Raw genomic sequence first — 20,909 nt, forward strand, 5'->3', positions numbered from 1 at the left:
GCTCCTGTGGAAGCTTATGTCACAGCTGAGGAGGGCTCCAGCTGAAGAAAGTGTCATTGTGGGGAGGCCGCTGGAATGAGGCAACAGTGTTTGCTGTCTTGCAGGGAGTTTTGGGAAGCCAGTGATCAAAAGCCAGGAACTTTCCATAATTAAAGAATCTCCCTTTCCATTCTCAAAAGAGCTTCACTATGCAATATCTTGATTAATCACCATGGCAAACTAGTAAGATAGTCTGAGCAAATACTGTGTTATTTTCAATATTGCAGAGATGTTAAAAATGTCCCATAGTGGTGATGTGGCTGCCCCTAAGATCACAAAACTGGTTGGTGTGAGAGCTTGACTTACTACTCCTGTTGTTTGACCCTTTCTTGAGGACTAATTGGGGCTGATCCAATGCTTAACCACTTCGTCAAAGGAACAGGAAGCCCATCTCTGTCCTTGTTGTTTTATGTGGTCTCTGACAGATATGATTGATAAAGTTAAACATGTCCAGGAAACGTAATAAAGTAAAAATCTACAAGGCAAAGACTTTGGTCATGCTGACAGCTGTTTCTGAGTTAGATAAAACAGTATTAATGCACTGATCTGGTGATTATATGTCGTTATAATAGGGGTTACTGCTCTTGGAGAGAGGACTTTGATCAGTTGTCAGAGCTCAGTGATTATACGACATTTTAAAAAAAATCTTCACCACTCTTTATTAGTTGTTTGGTCCCCTCTGATCACTTCAAGTCAGAAATACAAATTATAAAAAAGAAATCAACGATTATGCTGTTATAGAAAAACTAATGAAAGAAGGGCTTTGGAAATTTTCCAAATTATCCCAGATAAACTATGTTAATCCTACTGATAGCCTACTTGTAAAATATTAACACTTACCATGAAGTTCAAATCATACAATTTGAAATCAGTGCCACATTAATTTTTAAATTCCTACCAAAATATCTCCATCTTCCCACAAGTCCCTCTCAAAGCCACCAGCAAATAAGCACATAATTTTAATATAAACAAAAGCAATAGGATAATTCTCTTAGTCTTCAAGAGTCAAGTTTCCCTCCAAGATTTCCTCCTTCACATTTGCTAAATTTGTCCTGTTCTCCATCTCACAGTAGAGGGTAGAAGCGTGAGACAAGAACATCTCATTCAATCCACATAAATCTATTGAACCCCAACTATATGTGTGTTGGTTAACTCAATCTTGAAAATAGAGCCAAGATGTGGAAAATATAGAAACATCAATCAGCAGACATGTGGACCAGCTTGCCATGGAGGAGTGTAGAATGGAATATTTTTGGTTATTCCCCCACTCCCCACTTCAACCTGAACTAAAGCTTTAGCACTCAAAACCCTTTGGCCCTGCCAAAAATGCAGCCTTGAATGGGTGAATAAACCTCATGGGCACAAGAGGCTATCATTTGTCAAATGTTTTACCGAAATTAAGATACATCGTGTCTATAGAAGCCCTTTGATTTACCAAGGGAGAAATAGACCAGTCAACATAGTGAATAGAGCTAATTTGGCATGGCTTGTTCTTTCTAAACTACATTGCTATCTCATGGGTATATGACATCAAAGTTAATAACATAGTAGGTGGCATAAGTAGATTAGTACTTGCCAGATGGATGGTGTTGATGCAAGCCATGTGAGTTTGGAGGAGGGAAGGAAAGCAACGTTTCCATGAGTAGAATATGAGCATCTGCTAATGAGTAATTGTCCCTCAGCTCAAAATCCTAAGAAAACAGGTTGTTGAGATGAAGCATTTTTCCACATGGTGTGTTTCAGAAAGGAAGGTTTGTGTAAGGGTTTGATCTAAAATTACTTTTTTACTTCTCCTCTCTCTTACTCAGGCATCATTCTACTATCTCTTTGTTCCCATGATCAAAATCAATGAGTACAGTACTTATATTTTCTTTCTTTGTCACACAAAAATTCATATTTCATTGGTTGAGAGATGAAGATGAGGTCTTTATATATATTCCTGTGGTTAAAACACATATCAAGAATATAATTAAACTGACTAAAATTTTCCCAGTCGATCAGGATGCAAATATACTCCTATAGAATAAGACTCAAAATTGTAGTAAGAGTTAGCAATATTGAAAGAGATGAGCTAAATTGTATCTTCTTATCTTATAAACCAATTGATGTTAATGACAGGCAAATAAGAACTGTCTTTACGGTTTAAAAAATAATCATGAAATCTCACTTCTCTTATTTAAAATGATTTTCAGAACAGCCTAATTTTCATACTGCAAAATAATTAAGCTGTCACAGGGACTTCTTCATAATCAAAATTGACCATTGTCAATACTGGTATATTATGTAGGTATTTAAATACAAAAAATGAAAGTTTTGAGCTTATAATCAATTTTTGGTGGTTATTCTTTATTCCCAACTATCTATACTTAGAAAATGATGAGTTTCCTTTGACCGTAAGTTTTCAAGTTTAATTTTTCGTCTAGTTTCTGACCCTGTCTATATCATCTCTCCTTTATGGGTCTCTATAGCTGCCACACATATGTCATTTAATTCTTAACAACAACAAAAATACTTTGTTTTTGTTTTGGATTGCAAAACTCTTTTTTCCGAAAAGAGTTACTTGCTATTTTTCTTTGCCAGAATAATAAAAATTCCCTCCAAAGCATTTAAAAATTCTCTGCAAATTCGTTACTTCAGCCTGGCTATCAAAACAGCACTGAATGTAAAATGTAACATGTTTTAGTTTTTACTAAAGAAAACTTGGTTGCATTACAATCTGTCTGTCTTCCTCTGATAGAGATGTGAAATGAGAACATTGAACATAATACTCTGTGCCTTCATAAAACACTAAGAAATACATGCAGAAAGTATAATAGTAGGGAATCAAAGAGAACTGTGGTCTCAAGTATCATCTCAGCTGTTGATAAAAACTAAACTTGCAGTCAGGGATACTATAGTATAAAATATTCATGCTGTTATCGGTGCTGATGGCGACCAGCGATTTATGTAGAATTGGTAGTCAGGTATTCCTAACAGTGCTATGGTGCTCGGCCCTTATAAACCCTGGGAGGCTTCTGTATTTTTCAGGCTTGTGGTTCTATTACCACTGCTATCAGTTTTTCAAAGAGGAGCAAGCTAAGCCTTGTCAGAACAGGCTGCAGTGTCTTCTGAAGATTTTCCTCTCCAAATTGAAGCTAAAGGCAAGGAAATTAGACTGCCACACAGAGGTCAGGTAGTTCTCAGCCCTCTGGGATATTCTCTCTAAGAGGATCTCTCATTTCCATTAGTTTTCTCTATTGGAACACCTGTCCAGGGATGAAGAAATCATAGCCCACAATGGTTTATTTGAAATATCCTTTATGACGTGGGTGGGACGGAGCACAAAGTAAAATGAAAGGAAAGTGTTTTCATCCTTCCTTACATTTCCTTCCACTTATTGTGTGTCCTGATGAACCTAGCAATCTATTGTTGATTGACCTGATAGTCTTGGTAGCTTTTCTCAGATCCAGTGTGGCTCTGGACTACCTTCCTTTTCTTGGTGTTAAACGTCATTTAGAGTTGCATTACTAATGTACTAGGACATAACTTTAATAACCAGTTTTACCAAATTTGGCCTATACAACAGAAATTCTTTACTTGATGACTACATCATTCAACTATCATATTATTAAAAAAGTCTTCGATTTATCTGAGATATCAGAGTTTATAAAGAACATTTAGATGCACGTCCTCAGGCTGTAGAACTGAGCTTTATGGTGGCAATTTCCATATTATAGGCCTGTAATTGCTGGGGTTAATTCTGTGTTTCAACTGCTAACAGGAAAAAATGGTCTGGATCAGTGCTTCCCATATTCTAATGTGCTTATGAATCCCCTGGGATCTTTGTAAATACAGATTCTGATTTAGTGGTCTGGGGTGAAGTCTGAGAGTCAATTCCCAGCAGTCAGCAAAACAGGAATGCAGGGACACCAAATACACAGTTCTCAGGACCTGCCTTAGAAATTCAGGCCTTCCATGCCTCCCCTTTAAAATTGCCTCTGGCTTTGCTTTCGGGCTGCCCCCTAAAATATGCCAGTTTATTGTCTCTTTCCTCAGATTCTCCATCTCCCTAGAGTAGCATTGCCAGATTTAGCAAAAAAAAAAAAAAAAAAACCAAAACCAAAAAAATGGGATGCCCAGTTAAATTTTAATTTCAGATAAATAATGAATAATGTTTTAGTATAATTACCTCTAAAATATTACATGGGACATACTTATACTAAAAACTTATTGTTTATTTAAACTTCAAATTTAATTTGATGTTGTGTATTTAATCTGGCAAACTTACCCTTGAAACTAGTGCCTTGATGTGGATTGGTCTAGATGGACCTCAGCACTATTGTCTTTTGGGTCAGATCATTCTGTGTTGTGGGGTCTGTCCTGTGCATTGTAGGAGGTTTGGCAGCCTCCTTGGCTTCCATCCACTTAATGCCTATAGTATGTGGTTGTCACAACTGGGAGTGACTGGGGAGATCTCTGCAGACATCACCAATGTCCCCTGGGGAGCAACATCACCCCCAGTTGAGATTCACTGGTCTAGAGGAAGAGACTGTTTATGCGTGTGTGTATATGTGTGTGTGTGTGTGTGTGTGTATGTTTGTTTCTGGACGTTTAGGGGGCCAAAACATGAAACTTTAAGCAAGTTTTGATCATCTGTCTTTTTCAGTCAAATATGATAGACAATGGGAGTTTCTAAGGTAAGGTGTTGAAAGTTATGAGATTACTGTAAAATTTAGAGACAGATATTGTTTCATATTTATCTATCTGTGAATCTGTTATCACCCCAACACATGCACAAATTTAACATTTAAAAGCTATATTCATCATAATGTTAATTATTCTGTTTCCTGAGTATTTACCCCATTTCTACAGCTATGGTATATACATTTGTCCTAAATGCCTATGGGATTAAACTTGCACTCTCTTCCCCAGCATTTATGATCTTCCACCAGCTCCCTTCTGCCTCTCCAATCCCTCTCTTGTTTGGTTTTCCACCATCTTCTCTAATATTCCTCTCTCACCCACTCTATCGTGCAAGGCAAACCAAACTTATACCACTCACTGATTATGGTGTTGCACAAGCAATTTCTGATCATGTGCTTTGCCTCCCTTCCACTCTGCCTCTTAGCCATCCTTTAAAGCAATCTGTAAAATCTAACTCTTCAAGAAAGCCTATTGTTATTTTCTGGACCTGAAAGAATCCCTCTTTTCTGGCACTTTCCTATCTCTGTCTCTCTTATATAGCACAACACATTTTCTCTCTAGGATTAGAAACGTGTATTGACTTTATCTCTCTAACTCATCTAGGAAAACCTATAGAGTAGGTCTGGGGACTGATTCAATGTTGCATCTTCCATAGAACCAGGGATGTGCATTCCTCTAACGAGCCCCCACCTTAAAGCCTTTGCTTGCTAGGTTTTGCCCACATAGCCTCAAGGCCCATTCCTTCACTCTTCGAGATCTTTTCTCAGTAAGGCCTTTCCTGACCTCCCTATTTAAAATTGCCACAGCTCCCAGCCTCCACACACTCATCTCCTTTTCCTGATTTACTTTTTCCCATGATAGTCTTCCCTTCTCTCATACTTTTTTTTTTTTGCTTATTTATTTGTTTGTTATCTGATTCGCCTTACAAGTATATAATTTTTTCTAGGGCAGGGTGTTTTTATCTCTTTCATTTATTACACTTTCCTTAGTGCCTGGAGCAGTTTCTGGCAAAAGTAGGTGTTCAGTAAACACGTGTTGAATAAGTAAATGAATGTCCTGGAATACCTGAGAGCACTTCAAAGGGAATTGGTCTAAAAATATTTAATACATGGGAATATAAGTAAAATAATTTGTAGAAACAAAAGTATTTTAGCTGTAGAACTTCTAATACACACCCAGACACAAACTCATCACTTTATAATCCTATCTTGCATTTATTTCACATAGAAGGCTTAGGAAGAAAAGCTGAAAAAGTGTATTGCTAGCAATTTGGAGGGGAACATTCTGAAAAGGGCTCCCTTACTTAAATTTCTCTAACACCAGACTCTGGAAATTCCACAATTCCTGATATAACAAATACTATATTACTTGTTACTCGCTAAGTCGTTGCAGAAATCAAATTGGACCTGAAAGAAAGTGGAAGAAAGCTGTTTCATAAACTTTTGCTCCTTTTTTCTTTTACCTCTTTTATTGTCTTTATAAAAGCTGCATTTGAGGTGAGCAAGTACCCTCTGGGGCTGTGTGTACATGAGATGTTAAGGTAATAAGCTATCATTTTTGTGCACAGGTCAATATATCAGATCAGTAGATTATTCTCCCAACCACATTGACCAACTGTACAAGAAACTGCCTAGTTAATTTGGAACACCTGAGTCAACATTACCATAGACAAGGAGTCAAATTTTTTTTCTAAAGGACCAGATGGTAAATATTTCTGAATTTGCAGGCCCTATAGTCTCTACCACAGATGCTCAACTCTACCATTGCAGCTTGAAAGCAGCCATAGACAATAGGTAAATAAATGGCATGGCTATATTCCAATTAAACTTTGTTTTAAGGATACTGATATTAGAATTTCATATCATCTTCACATGTCATGAAATATTCTTTTTTAAAATTTTGTTCAACCATTGTTAGCTTGCAGGCCCTATGAAAACAGATAGTGGACTAGATTTGGCCTACAAACTGTAGTTTGCTGACCCCTGCCACAGACTTTTTGCTTCAAGGTGATACTGGTGTCCTCCCAGGCTATTCTAGTGCAATCTGAGCAGGATTAAATTGGAATCGAGTAGCCATGGTAAGTGTAGGAGGCTATGACCATGTTAAATGAAAGAAAGGCAAGATTTTGTGTCAGATAGCAGCTTGCTGCAGGTTTTGCAAACCTGACTCTGAGTTTAATCTCCAATTAAGACTTTGTAGATTCCTTGTACTTTTATCTAAATCTTGTTCTCACTCTGCAATTTTTAGGCCTAATTAATGCAAGCCCATCTATCCTTGTACTATCTCTTCTCTTAGCATTTTAGAAAAATTCATCAATGATTTTTTTAAGCTAGTTTTAGTATATATTTGTAGCAATGGAGAGTGGAGCATGTTATTTTCTACCCTTTATGCTCCTTAATGCTTTAGATTATGTTTTCTCCACCTGCGTCATTTTTATCAGCAAAGAGATAGTTCCAGCAAAAGATGAAGAAAAGATGTTCAGAGTTTAATACTATTCAATTAAGACCTAAAGACACTCATGATATAAATTTCTGCTTTTAGATCTTGTCCACAATGGTGTTATTTTTAGATCTTGTCCAAAATGATCATTTCTCCTCTCATTCGTTAACAAATCTTTAAATAGATTGCTTACAACTTATATATAATCTTTAATGCTTTTATAATACATCGGACAGCAGAGAATATCTTTCTCAAGATATTTTAGGCAATTATTTATCTCAACTTCCTGATTTTTTCCCCAAGACTGTCAAAAAAAGGTGAATTTCCACAACCTCAGTGTATAGCTCATCCAACTGTTACTGGTCACTGCTAATGTGGTCATGATTGTTCAATCCAATTTGTCTCAGAATTAGACAGTTTTGCCTCTGTACCAGACTGAACCATCTCCCCTTAGATGTGTTGTTTTTTCCAAGCAGGAGACCTCTTTCTGATGTTTCTCTCTGAAGAAACTAGAGTACTATCATCTTGCTAGGGGGAGACTGGGTTTGGTCTTTGAAAAGAAATCTGTTCAGATGCTGATAACGTATTTTTAATCAGTAAAATTAGCTTTTCGCTTAATAAATGAAGTGAGTCTTTTCTACCCATTTTATCACAAAGGATTAAGATGTCTTGTTCCCTGTTTTAATTGGAAATTTAAAATATGTTGCCATCCAAATGCGTTAGCACTGAGCTCCCCCACCTCCCCTTGCGCTTCCTGTCTTAAAAGCCAATTAAATGGTTTCATTGCTGATTGGCTAGAAGCCTATACAACTTCCTGGCTGCAGGCCATTAACACCCTGGCCAGAAGTGCTGACAGGAAGATGAAGAGATTTACACCCTCTGATTTCCGTATTAACAACAAGGACAAAACAGTATGTGGTCTTGTCAGTGGATAATACAATTTAAAGATATGATTTCTTTTTCCACAGGTGCATTTGTCTCTGAAAATTAGCAGTTCATCTTGGTGTGAATAATAAGGCATCTTCTCTGATAAGTTTGAATCACATTAAAAAAAATCTGTATTATGGACAGGTTCATGATTTATAAGAAGATTATTTCTCTAAATGATAGAACTGGAATCAGCTTATTTTTTAGATCTAAGTTCTGATAACTTGAAAAGTTTAGTGGAAAGGAACAAGTATGGAAAGTGTTATATTTTATAAAGGGAAAGTGCATATGCATATAATAATGAAGAAAAAACTTCTGTTAATCATTTCAGTTATTTAAGATAAAATTACTTTTTAACAACTAAGAACAATGCCCTATGATAATATGATTGCTTTGCTCAATTAATTCTCCACTCGTTTCAATAATTAACTATATATCTTTGCAGGGATATATGTGAAGTAAATGTGTATGTATGCATACATAAACTTACATTAAATATAGAGGGATATATGTATATATTTGACTATAGTTGTGTATATGTAAGTATACATACATACATACCTCTCTATATATCTGTTTCTATTTCTATACAGACATATATATACATAGACAAACATCTGTATGAATATTTATTAATCATGCATATATATACACATGTATACATAAGTCAAAAATCATATATAGACATGCATACATATGTAGAGAACATTTAATATATAACAATTAGAAAAAAGGAATTGGAGACCAGGTAAAAGATATTAATTTTGTATATTCAACACATGTTTTTCCATAAAATGAAATGATTGGATTTGTTTGAGCTCTAAGCTCTCTTCCAGCTTTAAGTGATGAATCTAATAAGTGATGAATCTAAGACTTGTTTATCTTCACACTCGCTTTCATGAAACCATTTAGGAATTCTAGCAATGACAGTAGATGGTTATTGGAAGATAGAAGGATTGTAGAAGGAATACAGATGAAAGATCAGGCTTTCAGTAATCAATCAACCATTAGCCGTTGACCACATACTACTGCAAATGCACTGTCCTGAGAGGAAGAGAATACAAAGGAATTAAAGTCTTGTTCTTGTCTCCAAGAAGCTTATAGCATAATTTTGGAGAAATATGTAGCCATTGACATCAAAGCCATCAATGGAAAGCAAAGATTGATAAGTGGGGTAGAAAATGCATAACCAAGTCCTACATTTCAGAATCAGTTGAGGTCACTTAACAAAATGTAGACTGTATTGTAAATCTTGTTTGTCCGATTAAATTGCTTACAAAACCTGTTCTTGGTAGCTGTTTCGAAGATAATCCAACTCTTGAGGGTCTAAATTATTATAAATTGTAAGTTATAAATTATAATAATGAGACTTTCCCATAAATCGAGGCCACCACTAAAATATTCCACAATGGAAAGGACCAGTCATCAAAATTTTAAGATGAAATACATCAACTGAAGCCAACTATTTCCAAGTTTTCTTAACAGAGGGTCCTTTGCCTACACAGGCAAAACCCAAAAATAATCACTCCTCAATGTGATCAGACTTAAAACGAGGGTACTATTTGATGTCTGTCTTCACTATAAGACACAGCACTGTGAATGTTCACAGAAATATACAGCAATATATCTATCCTTGAGCAATCTAAAATTTAATTGGATAGAAAAGGAATGCATTAAAATATGATAACCATACCAATAGTAATTGAGTGGCCAAATGAGTGCCAATGAGAATAAATTCAATGAGGTATCAGAGAAGAAAATAGAAAAAAGATTTGTTTTGGATCTAAAATGTTGAGTTAGGTTCAGGTATTTAACTTGTGAATTCAGCAAATATTTATTGAGTGCCTACTAAGTACCAGGCACTGAGGAGACAACGGTAAACACATCTGACCAAGGCTCAGCCCACAGGAGGTGTGAAAAAGCAATCAGACAGGTGGGTGGAGAGCAGAGGGTGGCAAAGCTGAAGACATAGATGGGAAAGTACAAAGCCATGTTCAGGAGCTCAGTGAGAAGACCAGTTACAATAGGACATATGGTTATTAAAGGAGAATTATAGGAGATAAGGATAGAGAGTAAATGATCTCATAATCCACCACCCCCCAAATATATTCACAAATTAATATCTGATAAGAAATTTGGGAAATAATGCTGTGTTCTGAGATCCAAAATTTACGCTAAAATCAGGTGCACCCTTAGTAAGTCTACTGGTAAGACATTGCCTTAAAGATGCACCTCACACATCACTCATAGGGATCTTCAGATTGATGGACTTCACTGGCATCTTAATAGATGGTTCTAGATCTAAGAATCAGTTCCATAGCATATTTCCCAAAAGGACAAACGGAGATGACAATAAGATGTCAATATGTGTCTCAAATACTATTCCAATGTAGAAGTATCTATAAACCACTCTAAAGACTATCTCAAATTCTCAAAAGCTGAGGCCAAGAGAAGAGTAAAATCATAAAAAGAGTTTGCTTCAAAGAAAGCAAAATTTGATTCAAAGTGAATTCAAAGAACTTGGCAAAATTTAGGATAAATCTAGCTGTTTTAAAGTAATGATTTTCATCTTCTCTTTGTCAAAAAGCTATATGACTTTAAAATAACAATATTTGAGATAGCCTTTGAGAAGAAGAGTTCTATCTACAGAACCAAAGAAAATTAGAGTAAGTGACTCCAAATAAGTGAGAAACCTCAATAAATGACAAGGTTGTTTATTAGTGATTATAGCAAAGGAAATAAGAGTTGCTCAAATTGAGTTGAGTTGGTCAGTTTTTGCAATATTGGGCAAATTTTATTCGCTCCTCTCTTACCATAAATCTCCAAGCTTGTTTTTAGGTTCTTCTGTTGTGAGTCTTCATCACTAACACTGTCTGATGAGTGCTGCATTTTCCACTAGACTGGCAGCTGGGCAATCATGGGGAATGCTTTATTTGCCTGTATATCTCCAATGATTAACAGTGTCTAGTGTGTCTATTACATTAGTTTTGTTGAACGTTGGTGGGTGAATATAAGGTCTGGCCACATATTAGGTTGTTTAAATATAGAATCACAGGGTTATGTAATTTTATAAATGGAAAGAACTTTACAGATACTTTCTCTAATCCTTTCGTTTTTGAGAGTCAGAGATTGAGATTCAATAACCTGATCTCTTACACCTGTTCAGTTTTCAGTCTCTTACACAAGTGTCTCTTTTCTTGCTTCCCTCTAAACCATCACATTTAGCCACTTAACACAAGTAAAATCCCTTACAGCACAACCTAAATATTTCATTTGGAAACCTGGACTCATTCTTGACCCATCCCTTCCCCTCACAAGCCACACCTCAGCCTTCAACAGGTCCTCTCAATTGTGCCTCAAAATATATCAAGTCTCTCTCTTTTTCCCTTTTCTCACTGCTACCTCACTTACCCAAGCTGTGGAGCAGAACACCATGCACTGATTACCAAACCCAGGGGAGAATTCCAGACACTTCTGCTCACTGTGTCTCGGCATTAGAGTATCCAAGAAAAATACAACACAGTCAAGCACTGGATGGGACAATGCTTTACTCGTATAGAGAAGAGACAGGGGCAAGTTCAGCTCCAACAGTGGGTGTTGGTCCCCTATGGCTAGCGGGGACCCCTCAGCAGTGGATGCAGGGCAATTGGCTTACTTGCGCCCTTCTTGAACTGCAGTAGAAGGACCACAGCCACTTCCTTTTGGAGTCTAAAATTCTGAAAGCTGGGGGTGTGCCTGAGGGCCATTGACATACACGCGTAAGGAGAACAGAGGAACACCCATTGAGCCTGAAACAGGGAAAGAGATTCCCACGTAAGGTGATAAGCCCTGCACAGACTGCGTGGGCTCTTTATTCCTTGGTAAGGAAGTGTTCCAGGTCCAAGACCCATTATTAGGCAGCTGAGTAGGGGTTGAAAGGCTGTATTCACAAGACTGCCTTTCCCCGCACAAGCCATATTTTCTTTCATCTAGGCTACTGTTATGTTTCCATCTGAGATCCCTGCTTTCACTCTTGCCTTCACCCCACTCCCATCCAACTATTCTCTCCACAGCAGTCAGAATGATCTTCAAAACATGTAAATCCGATCATGTAATTCCCTTGTTCAAAATCCCTGAATAACTTCTCAATGTAGCTGAAATGAAATCCAAACTCACCAAGATGGAGTAAGGCATCTAAATTATCTAACCATGCTCCTCTTTGCCGACTGCTCTTCAAAGCCCATGCTCTACCTACTGAACCATGCTTCTTGTTAAGAAATACTTCTCAATACTTTACTACATCTTTTTTACCTTCATAGATCACAAAATAAGGAAAGATCATAAACAACCTTGGAAGTAATATTATTGCTGATTCTATAAAAAGTGTGTAAGAACTCTGATACTTGAGGCTTAAAGCTGTTCTGAAGAGATATCTTACTTCCTACCACACACACCTGTACCCCACTTCTAGCCCCCTTAGAAGCAGGGAAAATTATATTTCTGACTGCCCAGGCATGCCCTTTTTCCATCTTTCTCCTCAGTCCAAGCATCTGATAATACAATTGGGCCCAGGAGAATGGCTCCACAACTGAAAAATTTTCATGAAGGATGATTTACTCGTCTCCAGTTTACTCAGGTTCTTTACAGCCAAATGATTGTTGGGCAGTAATTACACAAAGAGATAAATCAGAATAAATGATTACTTCAGACTCTTAAGGTGGACTTTGATTCAGGTGAGTTGGAGACAAATCCCAAACTAAGAACTTTGGCATCACTTTTTCCTTTTGAATGGATCATTATGTCAGGTATATTTGGTTAGTCTGGGTCAAACTACCAATATTTGGTAATTCTTTAAGAAGTTTTGATTTTCTCAGGGTCTCAGTAGAGAAGGAGGAAAATCACACAAGTGCAGCAAACAGAAGTATTTTGGCTTTCCATTTTCATTGTGCAAATGCATAGCATGCAAATTGTGTTTTATTAGCTCCAATTTTCTCCCAATAGGTACTTCCAAATCCAAATTAAAATTATATAGATTTATGAGAAGTATTTAATCTAGATTATTATTTCTGCTGGGATTTCTTGATTCTATGTTACAGGTAGATTTTGTGGGGAGAAAAAAGATACTAAAATTATGAGAGGAAAAATGTCTAATCCTTTTGATATATTTGATGAGAACCTTAACTACTATTAAATTAACTTTATCAAGTACATACTGAGATAAATGCTTTGAGCTGACACTACTTTCTCTGCTGCCTCCTTACACTGAAAACTTGTTCCACTTAGTTTTCTCCTTTCTTTGGCCTCCATCTACAAGTTCTGAATATAAGACTTAGCCACATATTTTTGACAGGAAAAAAAGAACAGTTTCTAATGAGAGGAGGGTGGTCCTACCAAAGAAACTGAGAATAAAAAATATTGCCAGGGAACTTCGGTGGGGCCCTTTACAGCCATGTAAAAGCTATATATTACTATACCTCATATAGTGCCTTGTATGTACTCAATCAATGTTACTGGTAATAATAAAAATAAACACTTGGGTTAATAGATTAACAAGTAGAAGATAATTTAATCCTTTGGATAATATGCTCAATTAAAAATTTGAAATAATCATAACCCAATTGATTCTTGTTTCAATGACCTTTGAAATAGGATAGTCTCTTGATAAGTTTCTCTGCTTATGGCTTCCCTATTATTAAGGCTTCGTCATGTTTTACTCAGGAAATACACTGGATGTGAGTCTCACACTCCTCCCACGGACTTCCAAAATCCAGAAGAGTGAATCATTTCCCAAATTGTTACTGTATATTAACATAGCATGACCTAACATGTTAACATAATATAACACAAATATATGTTACTAGTTATTTGTTCGTTAATATGGAGATTAGTCAGTATTTATTGAGTGCTACTGTGTACCTGGGGAGTAATACTAAGACTTAGGTGTCACCGATTCTGCCCTCATAGAGCTTATAATACTTCTGTAGTCAAAACGTACATGACCTATAATAAAACTAAAAAACAATACAAGGCTCTCTTATATGGTAGAAAAAAGCTGTTGTAGAGATCCCTTAGTGCTTCCTCATCATTTACTGAATTATTTACCATTTCGAAAAATGTTGTGGTCTTTAGATTCACTGTTTTTGCACACATTGTTCTTCTGTTCAGAATGTCCTTTTGGATCTTGGGCACCTGATCAAATTCTATTCATTATTCAAGACCCAGCTCATAATCCACCATTTCTGGAGCTCTTTCCTCATTAATCCCTTCCCACTAGGCATCAGGAAGGATTATTACATCTCTGTTCCTCCAGTATGATGTGCTTATCACACAGCATTTTTCTTATATATTTGCTTTTCCTACTGCACTGTGAGCTCTTTGAGGAAAGAAACTAGTGTTGTTCGTCATGGTTTTCCTCAGACAATTAGGATGATGCCTGCCACATATTAGCGCCCAATAAATGTTGATTGATTGTATTAGTCTGAGTTCTTCAGAGAAATAGAACATATATATGTATATATAAAGATATTTGTTGTACGGAATTGGTTCACATGACTATGGAGGCTGAGAAATCCCAGGACATGCAGTCAGCAAACTGAAGACCCAGGAGAGCAGATAATGTAGTTCCAGTCTGAGTCTGAAAGTCTGAGAACTGGGAGAGCAGATGGTATAAATTGCAGTCCAAGTCTCAGTCTGAAGGCATGAAAAGACTGATGTCCCAGCTCGAAAACATTCAGGCAGAGAGAGTGAATCCTCTCTTACTCCACCTTTTTGTTCTATTCAGGCCTTCAGTGGATTGAATGAAGCCCACCCACATTGGGGAAAGTAATCTGCTTTACTCAGTCTACCAAATGTTAATTTCTTCCAGAAGCACCCTCATAGGTACACTCAGAATAATGTTTAGCCAAATATCTGGGTACCCTGTGACCGAGCCAAGGTCACACATAAAATTAACAATCACACTGACTGATTGATTGATTAAACAATTAATGAATAAATAATGTGGAAGTTCCCATGAAGTGATATAATCAGTGCTGGTAGGAGTTCATGGAGGGTTATCAGGAAAATTGAGATAAAGTGGGGAAGAGGTGGTGACAATGACATGATGCAAAACAAAATATCATACGACTTGAAGAGCTTGCTTTTCTGTTATTTGGATGATTTGCTTGCCTTGAATTCAGCACAGTTTACAAGTAGCCCCATTCATAATCAACTTTCATGAATGTCGTGACCATTCATTAGCCATGCCTAATGAGATTTAAGCTTGATGGAAAGTCTGAGCCTGAATTCTGTAAAATTATTCATTACTATTGATTATAAACCAATCTCAAGTTTTCTAGTAAGAATTTCATCTGCAGTGTAGAGAATGAAAATAAAGTTATTGTGAAAGCCTGTGGAGGTAAACCTCTCTTCATGAAATCAATCTGCTCATGAATAGTTGTTTGCAATTTGCACTGAATATAATGCACTGAATAGAGTGTTATAATCATTAGCAAAATTTCATTTTGTATATTTAAGATATGCTTATTTTAGCAAAAAATGAGAAAAATCATTTTCCCTCTCTTTTAAAATTGTTTTTCAACATAATTTTATATGACTGTATAAAGTTAAGTATCGTGGATATACCATAATTTGCCTATACAATCACCAATTGTACAATTAGCCCATTTTCTATTTTTCACTATTTTAAATAATGCTGTACCGAATAATTTTATATATCTAACTTATTCTTCATATATTTATGGATAGATTTCTAGAAGTGGAGTTATCGTGTTAAATTGCTATGATCACATTGCCACACCAGTTTTCAAAGATGGTGTATCAATTCAAACTTACAGAATCATTGTTAGTTATTATTTTAAAATCTTTGCAACATTAATAAGCTAGAGTGCCACATCATTTTTGTTTATATTTTCAGTTTTTGATGACTAATGAACATTTTTTACATTAGAAGCTTGTCCTTTAAAGAATTCCTATAGAAAATCTTATAGTAAAGTAAAACAAGCAAATAAGTCCTAATTGATCTGCATAATAAGTGAGTTTCCATTTGGCTTAATACATATACACAGATAAAGACCAGTTTCAATCATCAAAGATATGGCAGCAAAGCTAAGAGGAAACATAGCTGCACTGTACAGGGGTTGCTATCTAGTTCTTTCAGTAAGAGGGATTCTATTCCAACTTTCATGTAGAATAATCTCATTGATGTTCAGTGTAATTTGATTAGATTTTATCAAGGATCTAAATCCAGGAAGACAATACCATGTGAGTTTGAGGAAAAGGTGGTAAAGCGCTCTTCATTATTTAACCTTGTGCTGGGAAATAGATATTGTATAATAGCTCAGATGGATGTTAAAATGCTACCTGGAAAAATGATTCCAAACTCTGTCTCTATTGACCCTGAAGTTGACAAAAGACATGGATAGGCCAAGCCCAATCATGCTTATCTGATTGCTGATAATGAAATCAAGAGGAGCAGGGCTGTTACTACATGGGTGTAGTTAATATCTGAGAACTGCCGTCAGGGAGAGTTGGGTGGGGTTTGAAATCCAGCTGTGGTTTTGCTGGCTGATCCCGTGGAGTACCTTTTTAAATTTCATGGCTTCAAAGATGGCACCCTTTCCCAATTCTAATAAAGGCACCATGTAGGCTACCAGAGGTGCTGAGGATGTTATTAAGAAGGATGATTTGGGGAAAGCTGAATTACTCCATGGATTTGAAGGTCAAGAATCTAGCAACCCTACTAGGAGAGATTACAATAGACCAGCATTCAAACTGGCTCTTGATCACCCACAGATTACAGGAGACCCAAAATGATCACCAGGTTCCAGTCTTATGTATAATCAGTCTTCAAGTATTTGGGAGAGTACCAGCCCTTCAGGGCATTTATATTGGACAAACCCCAAAGGTGATTCTGAGAAAGACTTATTTGATAACATTTCTGCTTGACTATTTTTTGCCTAGGGGATGAGTTCATTGTGTGTTGATGAATTTGCAGAGCTGGACAAACTGACTGTATAATTTACCTGCACAGATTTCCTTTCCCTTTCACACTTCTTCTATTACATCCTTCTGAGGTTCAACTAATTGGCCACATGGATTTTTTTTATAAGATTACGCACAGGATGAATGTGGCTGGCACCTACCAGACACACTTACTAGACTTGTTTTGCAATGCCATGTTTGAGCGACTGCTCTTTAGCCAACCACCTAGAAGACTGTAATTTTGCCAGGGAAAATAAAGAAGCAAAAAAACTGGAAAAAAAAAATAAAGAAGGGAAATGATAATGCACAGAGGGACATACAGACAGAAATATGCTTATAACAAATTCCAAAAATTCTTTACTGATCTTCTGGCTGCTGAAGAGGACCAAATCGAGAGAACTTCTCTTTGGATGACCTCTCTTCTCTTCCCCTTGGCTAATCTGTGAATTAAAAGTGGGCAAACAAGGTCTGGCTTTGAAGAGATGTAGATTTGAAGCTTTAATTTGGAACAAACAAAGCATTTACAGCAGCCCTCTCTGGCAATTGTAGAATATTACCACATTGCTGAATATTTAAAAGCGAAGCATGATTCTAACTCCTAGGTCTGTCCCCTGATTGATGTCTCTTTTTATTAAATGAACTTTAATTACTTAATAATTAGACCCTTCATAGGTGGAAATGTGGATCCTGATAGTCTGCCAAAGAGGCTAGAGGGCAAATCAGAAGAATGTACCACTTTCACATTAGAATTTAAAAGAAGGAATAGGCCCATTCTGGGGGTGTGTGGGTGGAGGAAAGGCCTCCCTAGAGACAGAGAGTCTTGGCATAAACCTGGACTGTGAAATGCTTTATTTCCACTTTTGCTTAAAAACCAAAGTAGTTTAAAATTAAATGAATGAGAGTGCATGTCTATTATATTCAGAGTTTCTGGATCTGACGGAAAGGTTTCTCCTCACCTATGTGATATGGGTATGCACAGGTGGAAGGGTAAAGAGAGACTATTGTTCTCATTATTTTAATTTTGAGAGCCTAACATTTTTGATGTCCCTACAGATTTAGCAGCTTTTCATTCATTGCCATGGTGATTTTTTACCTCATTTTTTTAGCATCACAAAAAGAAATTCCAAATGAAAAATGTTTGCAGCTTTTGCCATTAACATGTCTACTGCCCTGGTGACAGCCAACAGTTTGGTTGTGCCTGGCTACGGAGGAAATATGTATTGGCTGGACTCTAATTGATGGCTGCAGCCATTGTCAAGGCTTTCTCAGCTGGGGTGGGGGAGGTGGGGACTGGCCCTCAGATCAATGATAACTTTGTTCCTGGGGACAGTGATTTGAAGGGAGGATGGGGAAATCTCATTCAAAATGTATATCACTGGTCCGCAATTTAAATTTATGGGGCTTAGATAAAATTTTCGTGGATACATTAGGCATAGCCTCATTTCCCCCCACAGAATCTCTTATCAAATGAAAGGCTTTATGGGTTGATTTCATGTATGTTTATTAGCCTCAGCTCTTTTTCACTTTCCCTGAAAAAAAATCCCTGCTTTCTCCCTCTCTTTATGCCTCTTTGGTCATTGCTATCCTTCTAAGACTTCCTAACGTTTAGAGCCTGGGCTATTTGCCTAAACTAATTATCTTACAAATAATACATATTTTTTCATTCAACAAATACTTGAAGGACAATTATATGCTATGCACTGTGCTAAGTGATCAGAGTACAGAATAAAATAGACCCAGCCCTGCTTTTGTGGAATTTACAGATTAGCCAGGAAGATGGCTATTAATTCCACAGTTAGTTAATTACAATTGAAGTAAGAGCCACAAAGGAGACATCTAGGGACAATTGGTATCATCTGGGCTTGGGGGAGGCCTCTCTGAGGAAGTGAGAATTCTGACACTGCATTGACACTATTAAATCCCAGGTATTCAAGCGCTGCTTATTGAAGAGCTGGAAAGAGTAAAACTCCTCCTTGCATGGGTAGTTAGTAAACGTTCTAGAAAAGAATTGTGGTTAAGGCCGTTTAACAGGCCTTGAGCAACATTTAACAAAGTAACATATATAAATAGACACTTAATGAATCCTTTTAGTGTTAAAATTAGTATTACAGAGTAACTGAAGGATCCTTTACAGAAATCCAAATAAAGAGGGTGAGACCCATTTCTCCATGGTACTCTCCTAATGGCTATATATCTCTTGCTAACAGCACTTAATGCTTACTATACAACTATAATTAGGATAGTTGACATCAATAAAATTTCTGATGCTGAAGCCCAGGCACTTTTACTGAGTATTAGTTACTTATAAAATTTGAATTATAATGTCTGTGTTTATCATTTCTAGGATGGGATAAAACGAAGCTCTCACATGTGCCTGCCTGACTTTTCCATGTGTAAAACAACATGTTCTTTCCTTTTTATAGTTCCTGAACTGATCCCTCACTCATAGGTGCTGGTCTTTGTTAATGTATGGAGGTGCATATAATGTGTCAACCGCTAAGTTAGCTGGTATGAGACACTTCCAACAAGTCCAGGTGTTTCTAGATTTAAGCTGTCACAGCATCCTGGGCCAGACTAGGTGTGAGGGTAGGAACCTTGACTACAATTCATTCTTGGAAACAGCCTTTCCCCAAGGCTAACAATGAAACCAAAAATAGGTTTGTGTGCTATTTTTAATAATACAGTACTTCAGGGGCTGAAGTTTGTCTGTATGAATTTACTCTAGGGCAGAATGTGCTCACTTAGCAACAGAGTGTGCCCAGTACTGTGCTGATACTTGGGGGTTGAGGAGTGGGGAGGTACCCATCTATAAAGGAAACTCCTCTTGGGACATTTTCACTCCGATTGGGGAAACAAGGTATTTTAACAAATATGATAATTCAGTACTAATTTTTTTTAAGCAATTATACATAATGTAGACATTTGAATGAGTTTTGCTCCCATTCCAGTTCTATCTGTAAAGTGGAGAAAAGAATACTTAAAGAGATGTGGTGAGGATTAAATGAGTTAATTTACAAAGGAGCTTAGAATAGTGCAAATGATAAAACTGAGACCTTGACCAAAGTCATCCAGCTGGTTAAATAGTGAAGCTGAGCAGTGACCCCAGGTAATCTGGTACCCAGGTGTGTTGTTATTCACCATTCCAAACTGCCACAGAATATGTTAGAAAGGGATAGAGCCAACACTCAAAAGCAATTATCAAAATTTGGATGTTTGCAATGCTTTATTTAAACATTCAGAGTCGCATAGAAGCTTAGCAAATATTTGTGTATTTTTTTTCTTTTAGTAGATATTTGATATATTCTGTGGACATAAAATACCGAAAAAACATATATACAAATGTTTAAACACTTTTTAGGCTTTTGTTTGTACAATCAACTATGTCCAATTAGCTATAAATTATGCGAGTTGTAAGCATTCAAAAAATTGAGCTAATTTCCAGTAAGCAAGACTAAGACAAAGAGGATTTTTTGACTCAGTACCTTAAGAATGACCTCAGTTTTGAAAGGTAAATGTTAGGGGAGAGGATACTCCTCTTTAGAGCAAACACCATGAGAAATACTGTCAAGAAGAAACCATGTTTAGGGCATAGACCAGTTCAATAGATCTGAGAATTCTTTTGCAGAAGTTATGGGAAATGAGTCTGTTGGGTGCATTGTGATAGATTCTTGGGTACCAGCATTTGGGGGATAAGGCAATAAATTTTTGGAACATCAGAGTTTCCCGAGTGAAACAAAAACTGAAGATTTATCAACACCCATCTTTTAACTGTGTGTGGAATGGATTTGGGTGAGAAAAGAGTGGAGATAGGAAGACCATTTGTGCTATGATTACAGTGGGTCAGATGTGATCTAATGAGT

General features: G+C 36.7%; 1 protein-coding gene across 1 annotated transcript in view; it reads left to right on the top strand.

The window, feature by feature from the left end:
- DCC (DCC netrin 1 receptor) overlaps positions 1-20,909 on the top strand; it is a 1,105,377-nt gene that overhangs the window by 470,555 nt on the left and 613,913 nt on the right. The window lies entirely within an intron of this gene.

The sequence above is a fragment of the Ceratotherium simum genome, chromosome 14 (genome assembly GCF_057802395.1).
Source record: "Ceratotherium simum simum isolate JZ-2026a chromosome 14, ASM5780239v1, whole genome shotgun sequence".
In the NCBI taxonomy this organism is placed as follows: domain Eukaryota; kingdom Metazoa; phylum Chordata; class Mammalia; order Perissodactyla; family Rhinocerotidae; genus Ceratotherium; species Ceratotherium simum.